At 38.4% G+C, this 10,006-nt stretch overlaps 1 protein-coding gene and 1 long non-coding RNA gene across 5 annotated transcripts in view; one reads left to right on the top strand and one right to left on the bottom strand.

The window, feature by feature from the left end:
- Positions 1-10,006, bottom strand: part of Stard13 (StAR related lipid transfer domain containing 13) — a 223,522-nt gene that overhangs the window by 112,612 nt on the left and 100,904 nt on the right. The window lies entirely within an intron of this gene.
- LOC104862156 overlaps positions 7,001-10,006 on the top strand; it is a 14,120-nt gene continuing 11,114 nt past the window's right edge. Inside the window, exons 1-2 of the long non-coding RNA XR_780211.2 lie at positions 7,001-7,102; positions 7,793-7,889. This is a non-coding gene — a long non-coding RNA (uncharacterized LOC104862156). The remainder of the gene's footprint in view (positions 7,103-7,792; positions 7,890-10,006) is intronic.

Here is a 10,006-nt window from a genome sequence, read left to right on the forward strand (position 1 = left end):
ATATATATATATATATATACACCAAGTGCTAGGCTAGAAAATGGAAATAGATAGGGAAAAAGAATATCCCTGATTTCAGGCTTCTGTGTAGTAGCATATTTGAGCCAGATTGCTTATAATTATTTTTCTACTTCACTGCTATCAAGTCAGCCACTACTTTTACTTGTTATTTGTCCATCAATAGTCTCTATCTTCCTTCTGATTTTTACATTTAACCCTCCAAAGGTGAGGAAAATAAATGTGTTAGAATTATTTGTAAAGCAAGAGTAAACAAGTCACACTGTATGGATTTCAGGCACCATTCTGTGAATAAAACACCAGGGACACAATGTGTAACACTTACATTGCTTGTGTTTGGTCTTTTCCATAGAAATGATGCTGCTATAAAGCTGAATTTTGAATGAACTTAGAACATCTATTATTCTCATTTCATCAAGCATAACTACATTTAATATTTTATTTTTTATATAATACTGCTTTGTATTTTAAGACTTTCTTAATTAAAAAATACTCTGTATTCATATGTGATTTCCTTTTAATGGTAATGTTCAATTACAAATTTAGATAACCACATAACTAAAGTAACACTTGCATCAAATAGCTTATCTAGGTTCTGATTAAAGATGGAACTGTGCCCTTCTCAGCCTCATATGTTGAAGCACTGGTCCCCAATGTAACTGTATTTTTAGAGGTAGCCTTGAAGAGGTTGATAGAGCTAGGTGAAGTCATGAAAGTAGGGCTATCACACTGGGATCAGTGTCCTTATAAAGAAAACACCGAGATTTGTGCTCTCTCTCTCTCTCTCTCTCTCTCTCTCTCTCTCTCTCTCTCTGTGAGGACAAATAGAAATCCAGGAAGAGGGCCCTCATCAGAACCCAACCATGCTGGCACTCTGACCTTGGACTTTAGCCTCCACAAATGTGAGAAAGTAAACTTCTTTTACTCAAGCCATCAGTCGAATGTATTTTATTATGGCAGCCTGACCTAACCAATGCAAGTTTCAAACAACTTTTTCATAGAGGTAAATTTTACTTATGCTTTTTCATTTCTTTATAAATAAATTGGTTTTTTCAATACTACTAATAATTCCAATCCCCTCTTAAGAGTCCAGGATGCCATTAATAAAAGGCTACTGCCAAGATATTGCCATATTGTGAGGATATCTAAATAATAGTTTTCAAATTTAATTCCATTATTCAGATAAGAAAAATTAGTAAACAATTGATGATACACTATATGAAATTGTAATATTAGCATAGTTCACACAATATTCAGATGAAAACCCTAATAATCTGATTTATACTCTAAAACATACTTTCAACCATTTCTTAATCTAGTAGCTCATAAGCTTTTTATGTTTTCAAAAATCTCACTGAACTTTTTTCCATTAAACATACAGCATATGTGTACTCGTATTTTCTTGTAATTCTTTAAGTATTACAAAGAAAGGAATACTTCTTTCATTAAAAACAAACCAAGTTTTTTTTTTTTTCCACAAAAACAAACTTCACTTTAAGGGCCACTAAAAAATGCCTTGGTGACTAGTTTCTTGGAATCAGTCTCATCTATAACCTGCAGGCTTTGCTCAGCTCTTTGTTGTGAAGCAATCAGTCTGCTAACCATAAAACCAACCTCTTCATAGGTACATCTGCAATCCTTTCGTTTTTGTGTGTGTGTGTGTGTTTTGGTTTTTTTGGTAGCTGGGATCAAACTTGGGACCTTGCGCTTGTGAGGCAGATGGCAGCACCACGGAGCTAAATTCCCTGGCCCATCTGCAATCCTTTCTACTGAACTCAAGGTCTGTCTTGCTCTGATGGACTCCTAACTTCACTGTCCTCATCTGCAGCCCAAATTATCATACTGGATGCTATGGCTTATGTTTAGATGCCCTCCCAAAGCTTCATACAGTCATAGGTGGGGTTTTTTAGAGGTAGGTGGATCTAGAATGTGTGACACCGAGATTGATTCATGGTGCAATAGTAGGTTCAAGGGCACTAGGACTAAAAGTGTGAGCGCTACCCAACCTAAGTAGTCTGGGTAAGATAAAAAGGGCAGAAAGACACTGTTAAGGCCCCACGTTGTTTTGCTACCTTCTTTCTGCCATGAACTGTTGCTCCTCTGCAGTTTGGCACCCTGCCTAATATGGACCCAGCTGATTATGCACCCACCTGATTATGGACTGAAACCTATACAAACTGTGAGCTAAATAAACTTTTCCTCCTTTAACTTTGGGTGTTGGATATTCTGTCTCAGCAATGAGAAATTCTAAGACACCAGGTGAATAAACTCTAAAGATTAAATAGATAGCCAATTTGTTCCAGAACTAATTTCTATGCCAATATCTTTAAAATACTCTGCAAGTATAATCCAAAAAGAGGCATGGATAGATACCTTTCCACCATCTGAGAATGAAGCTAGTATGCTTCTTAGCAAGAAGAGACAGCCATACTGTCTACTTAAAGTCAGGCACTCCATTACCCCAAAACAACTCTTTCAACAGCCTAGTTGCTTGCAATCCCTGTTCTTATTTAATGCTAGGGCAAAACATTTCATTTCATATTCAGGATAAGACTTACATTCCAAGTACCTTGAGAAAGGTAATGTTGGGCTAAAGATCATTTTAAATTAGAAATGACTCCAGAGTGGGCAACAAGAGACAGGTTGAATGCAAATCTAGAGCAGAAAAACAAGATGTGGTTTAATTCCCTAATTCTCAATTTTAGCTGGGACAATCAACAGATAGAATACCAATCAATTAAAAAACTTCATTAAATGCCAGGAACTATGCTAGCTAGGTACTGAGGGTAAAGTAAAGACAAGAATGGCAAAACGCAACACTGTATTAATGTGTATGAGAAACTTAAAGCCCATCAACAGAAAGAAATAAAACCCTTACAAGTTAACTTAGAATAATACATTGAATGTGCAACAGGAAAACTGAACCATGCAAAAATAGTCTTCAGCTGTTAAGTGGTTGAGTCGGGAGTTCCAAAGAAATTTAAAAAAAAAAATAGCACTTGACTTGGATTTGTAAAGATGTTAAACATTTTGCCAGGTGAGGAAATGGTGGAAGGTAGAAGTTATTTCAGGCAAAGGGAACATAAAAGCAAGGCATGGAAGCGTGAAGAGTACATGGAGTACTTATGGAAAAATCACTGAAGGCTTGGTGGGTCTTAGTTTCCAGAGAAGGTTGGGGCTGCCTCTACACAAATACTTCCTTACATCTTTCTTTATAGAGGCTTATGCTTTTCAACTTTTTCTGAGATGAAACACGTAAACTGTTTATTTCTTATTTAAACCATGAATCAATGAAAACATCAGGCATTTCAAATTATTTATTAAAAACTATTGATAGAAATGAACTAAGGGTACAGTTGATTTAAAATTACAATTTGAAGGTTAAAATGAGCTGTTCTTATTAATAGACTCTTTGGACAGTCTACAGGGACTCTTTCATCAAAGTAATTCAGTTCTTTTGGCAATAGGCAACAGTTGACAACTAGATAATAATCTGTGGCGAAGTCAACCAGTTTGATTTCATCATTTTCCTTATTTTCCTTGCTGTTACACATACTATTTATCCTTTTTTCCATACTATTTATCTTTAAATTAAATACCAAGTGCCTAGAATATTTCTGTGCTTGCTTAACTCCTATATGGGTTGCACATTTCAAGGCAAGATTTCTGCAGTTCCACCACATGTCCACTAGAGGCCTGTGAAGATCTTTTTTTCCACCCTACACATACTGCAGTCTCGTAATCCAAAAGGCCACAACTAAAACAAATAGGATACTGTAGTGGTTAAATATCAGTACAGCAAAGAGCAAAGGCTAAACTGATAGGTACCCTTACAGTAAACACCGTAATTATGAATAAACAACTAACCACAACAAAACAAAATGCAAGATTTTCAAAGCTCCAAAATATCAAATTGCAAAACTTGCAAAATGAATAGTGCATAATGAAGAAAACAAAATATTAAGGAAAAATTTGAAAGCTTCAGCAACAGTTCCAAAGGCTGCCAGGCATTAACAGGCTTTAACTAAATAGAAGCATATACCAGGTGATAAAAAAGCAGGAACAAGAATTGCCAGCAGCCTGTATAGGCTTCTGTATGGGCTTCCTGAGCTTCTGGTGTAAATTCAATACAAAAGGCACGCTCCAAACAGAGGGTGTGGTCCTGGGTGGGAAAGTAAACAACAGAGTAATTTAAGACAGATGGGTTAAAAAAATACTTCCTAACCAGCAACTATATGGCAGTCAATGGGGAAGACAGCTGAGATATGTTCTCCTTGGACACTGAGAGAACACAGGCCAAAATGGGACCCTAAGGTGAAAGATCAGAGCAATTAAATTCTCAAGGGGAAAATGGGTACGGTACAGTAAATACATAACATGTCTGATCTGCAAAGACAGCCAGAAGAATGTGCATAGAGAAAAATTGCCAGAAGAGATGAGCTACCCTGTGACAATCTCCTTGACCTCTTGTCAAACTCAAAACAAGGCTTCACTGAATGCCTCCTCCAAGAAACAAAAACACTGAAAGTAACATCAGTGGCACCACGCACAGGCACATGTACACACACACACACACACACCCTACTGCTAGTCTATTTACAGAAAGGGCCTGATTTTTTTCATCAGGTTTAGTTAATTAGCAATCAGAACACAGTTCTATGGGATTGGAAGAAAGATCCTTTTGTTTGGAAAACCTGTGAAAATATTCCCTCAGAAGCTTGTAACTTTCCCTACAGATCACCCTGGCTCGAGGACAAGCCTGGGTGCCAGGAGGTTCTGTGACCCACACAGAGCTCACATTCAAAGGCCGTTCTCTTTGTTGTCCCCTAGGATTTAAGCTTTAATGGGTTTACAACTTTTCGGAGAATGGCAGGGCCCTTGTTATTGGCTGCCAGAAACAGAGCAGAGACAAACCCCAGTGAATCCTACAGCTGCTGAGGCTGCTCCAGCCACTCTATTGGTGAGAGGAGCAGTTGCCAGAGGCATTTCAAAGACATGCAAGGACACAGGGAGACTTTATGAGTCCTGGAAGTGAAGTGCAATTATTGAGAGCAGATGGTCAGTCCACATGATGAAGAAAGAGATTTGAGCCATCCTTCTTCAGTGAAGACCATGGCGAGTGGTAATTCACAGAGTCTTAGTGTCCCTGAACAAATCCTGCATGGGAAAACTCTTCAGCTACAACGTGAAATCATCATGTGCTACCAGGTAGCATTACTGCCACACTCCTGACATCTAAACCTCAATCACAATTTGGACACGACAGAACCAGTGCATGCACATCTTACCTTGGTTTAGAAGAAAAATGGGTTTGGTATCACCGGTGGAAACATGAAGAATACTCATCTTGTCCTAGTGGCAGCTCGCCTAAATATTGCCTCTAATATAACTTTGTCCAACCCCTTATTTCAGAAAATCTTCATCTTAAACAAAGATACATAGATACTGGGACAATGTGCAATGCTTTTGAGAGTAAACATTTCATAATCTCCTTTTGCAAGCTATATCCACTTTGTTTTCCCCCACCATCCTTCCCGTCAGGGCTGCTATTTGATGCACGGGGTTCTGTTTTGCTGAAGTCTCAGCCCATTTCCTGTTATCGTGATGTTGATTCATCTGAGAATCACATTATCTCTTTTAAAATTCTGTTTATGTAGCCTATAATGATGCCTAAGGTCAATCTTTATTCATTCTGAGTCTGAATGATTAATTTCTTTAATTTGTGCAAAGTACTCTTACGGACCCCTGATGTACAGGCTGTGCATGAAACACTGGGAATGATGAGTCTCACCACACAATTCCAAGATGCTAAAAGCTAAAAGCTGTTTGAAAGAAACAAATATTGGGGAAATAATTCTAATAGCAGGAAGGGTTAAAATAGATGCAAAATCCCAATCTGTGGGCATATAAAGAAGGAGAAAATAATACTTAATTCCTATTGGAGAGCCTGGAGTACTAATTTTGAAAGATAGTCTAGGTTGGGCCATATCTAGCACAACCTACCTTACTAGTTTTACATCTGAAACACTTGCATCCCATAAAACACTTCAGTTGGTCATAAGGGACAGTAAGAACATAAGCTAGATCTCAAGGCTGAAAGAAAGTCTCGGAGCAGTGGGCCGGGGTGGGGTGGGGATGAAGGTTTGACCTAGAGCTGTGGACTGAGAAGCCATCCCTGCACAAAGCCCAGGGGAAGGGTGAAGACACTCAGGAAGCACAGTGTGGTACAGCACATCACTCAAGGCACAGGGGATAAGGGCTGCACTGCACAAGGGTGGTGGCTGAATGGCTGTCTAGGCTGTACATACCCTACAGATTCGCAGTGCAAGAACTCCTACTACATACACATGGGGCCTCCTTCAGGTCACATCACTGACCTATAGGCATTGGCACTGGAAATCCCTGCAGTATGGGTAAGGGATCAGAGGGTGAACAGATTTGAGGGTGTTGTTTTCAACCCTGTGTGCCATCTTGAGTCTAAGAAAGCATAATAAAAACTTACAGCACTTTTTCACATTTATTGTATCACTTCTGAGCTCTGTGTACCCTACAAGAAAGGAATGCGATGGTTTAGAATGGTCTTGGCCACATGGCCAGCAGCAGCAAAGCTAGAACTCAAACTGCAGATGGCTCTGACTCCAGGCCCCATGGCCTCTAACTTTACCTGAAACTGAAGGTATGAATGGCTTCATGATTGAGTGTCATTTTAGTACAGTGCTCTCCTCTTATCCATGCCTGAAATCCAAGATATGATGAAAACCCTCAATATCCTGGGTTCCACACTGCATATTCAATTGTGATAGTGAAGATGGATTTTCAACTTGATTGGCTTGAGAGCTATTAGTAAAGCATGCTTCTGGGTGTGTCTGGTTGCATCATGAAATAGTGACCTTGGGGACTATATCTAGTCCCTCTTCCTCTCTGGGGTTCTATCCCTGGGCTCTGTTTCCGAGTCACCATGAGCTAAAGAACTTTGCTGTACACCAATCTTCTATCACTATATTGTTGCCCTGGAGCCAGCTGACAATGGATTGAACCCTCTGAAACTCTAAGCCAAAGAAACTTCTGTCCTTGCAGGTGCCAGGTATTTTATTCAGCAATGGGAGAGCTGACTAATATACATCAACCACAGCATCTTAAAAATATTCAGAAAAAGATTGTTCCTGTATTTACTGATCATGTACTGACTTTTTTCTTTGTTATTATTCCCTAAACAACAACTTTTACAAGCATTTGCATTATATTGGTCATCTAGAGAAAATTTAATGTATAGGAAGGTGTGCATAGTCCTATGCAAATATTATACCATTTCATATAAGGAACTTGACCATCTTTGGATTTTGGTATCTATGCAGGTCTTGAAAAAAGCCCCCAGCAGATAGGGAGGGAAAAGTATATTACTATGTTTTTTCCTATGATATATGCTTATTATGATATAAACTATTTTACAAATTTGTCAAAACAGGAGATTAACAACAATAATTAAAAATAATAATAAGAACAACTCTAACAATACACTTAATAAAAATTTATATAATTTATATAATTTAATAAAAATTATATAATTATGGTATTTATTTATTCATGCAATTTACTTTGTTAGTTTTGGACTGCAGTTGATCACTGGTAATTGTAACCAAGAAAAGAGGAACCATGGATATCTGTGGAGATACAACTGTATAATCTGTTAAATTGTTTAGGTCATAAATTAGTAAATCAAATCCTCAGTACAGATGAAAAATTAATCAATTTATAATTTCTCCTCCTCCTTCAGAGTCTCTCAATCATTCTTGTGAAACCTTAGTGACAGAGATTAGCACTGCTCAGTGTGCAAGACATTCACTGTTGGGAGCATCGTGGACAAGCTGAAGGTACATAGCACCATGTTTGTACACATATGTGGCTTCTAAGAACATGCATACAGAGAAAAACCGGCTAGATTGGCTGCTCTGAATAGACTCTTTAAATTCCTGGATCTGGCCCCACTGAAGTAATGATTTATCAAGCAGTTGTTGACATCTGTCCCTCAACATGGAGTACTGTTATGTACTGTTATGGTACCCGCTTTTCTTGTCACAAACTGGTTTTTCTGTCCTTTCTCCTCAGTGGGATTTGAATTTGTTCTCCCAAGAAAATGCTCCAGATGGGCCAGGGATTTAGCTCAGTGGCGCGATTCCTGACTTGCAGGAGTGAGGTCCTGAGTTCAATTCCCAGTTCAGAAAGAGAGAGAGAGAGAGAGAGAGAGAGAGAGAGAGAGAGAGAGAGAGAGAAAGAGAAAGAAAAGAAAAGAAAAGAACGGAGGCAGGGAGAGATGGAGGGAGGCAGGCAGGCAGGCAGGAAGGAAGGAAGGGAAATCTCTTGAGAATACAGAAATTCAGGCCTAGCTATTTTTAATGGAGACTGCCAGCCTTCCTCTGTCTATCTATACTTGAGTTCTTCAAACCCATGCTATCTTCTCTCTTTTATCTATTGGGTTCTCTAAAATGCATCCTTTACTTTCTCACTTGCATATATCCACAACTGGCCATGGATTCCTCATTAGTAAAATGGCAGTACTTGATATTCACCGCCCTTGCAAAGGTTCTGTGAAAATTTGCTATGAAGATTGAGGGAATTTTTGAATTGTGTAAAGTGATTGTCCATTTTCTTATAACATCTTTTAAAATAAAGCAAAAATACTGTGATTTTATCATCCTACCTCCGACAATTAAGTCCTCTTTGGTCCAAGGCTAGTCATGTAATCTGATATATCAGTTTCCTAGTGAAGAGAATAATTGGCGCCTGCCCAGATGGGCTTGCCAGATTTAATTAATTATTACTGAAAAATCTAATGATATGAAGAAAAAGTTGCCTTGTAAATGCTCCATAGCAACAATTGCACACAATTCTAGATATTTCTATCTTCAAAATGTATAATTCCTCATAAGTATCTTTATTTACCTTTTGATACCCTCTCTATTCAATTTTTTTTCTGCCACAAAAATTCACTCATGGTAAATTTGTATGTATTTATCTGTATTTCTGGCTTTCCAATGTTGTAATGACATGAAGTATTGTCACAGCAAATGCCAAAGAAAGATGAGGAAATTCCAGTGATTCTCAACGTGGAGTCCTCAAGCCACCACCAGCAGCAGCAGCAGCATTTGAGCCCGTAGCACCCCAGATGGGCACCAAGACACACCAGGCATTGTAGCAGGCCCATGGGTAGCAGGGAATACTTTAACGTTTAAGAGATTCACAGGCACGCTGGGTGCTGTCAGACATGCAGCAAACTGCCACACAAAGGCAGTTCACACTTCCAACATGAGATCCTCTCAGTGTTTCTTTTCCTGAGGCTGTGTTTTTAGCAATTGTTGTGATAGAAAAGCTGGTGCTATGTGAAAATCAATGTGGAATAGGAAATAAGGGTGTCAGTTGACAACCTGCTTCCAAAGTTGGAGATCCTGCAGTTTCTGACCACTTTTATTAAGCCACTGTGATTATTAACAGGGAAGTAAAATATTACTTGTCCTCCATATCCATGGGTTCCACATATGCAGATTCAACTAACAATGGGTTGAAGACATTTGGAGGGAAAACACACCTACATTGAACATTTACAGGCTTTTTCTTTGTCATTATTCCCTAAACAGTACAACACAGTAACACTTTTCATAGCACTTATATTATATTAGGTATTATAAGTCTCCTGGAGATGATTTTAAATATACCAAAAGATATGTACATGTAAGTTGTATGAAAATACTGTTCTATTTTATGTAAGGCACTTGAGATTTGGGTATCTGTGGGCGTCCTGGAATGAACCCCCCACAGGTACTAAATTACTTTTCTTTTAATTTAAATATACTTTAAAACACAGTTACTAAGGCTGGGAATTTAGCTCAGTGGTTCCGCCACCTGCCTCGCAAGCACAAGGTCCCCAGTTCAATCCCTGGAACCAAAAAAAAAAAAAAAAAAAAAAAAAAAAAAAAAAAAAAAAAAAAAAAAA

Source organism: Fukomys damarensis, unplaced genomic scaffold, assembly GCF_012274545.1.
Source record: "Fukomys damarensis isolate Sample0158 unplaced genomic scaffold, DMR_v1.0_HiC HiC_scaffold_38, whole genome shotgun sequence".
Classification (NCBI taxonomy): domain Eukaryota; kingdom Metazoa; phylum Chordata; class Mammalia; order Rodentia; family Bathyergidae; genus Fukomys; species Fukomys damarensis.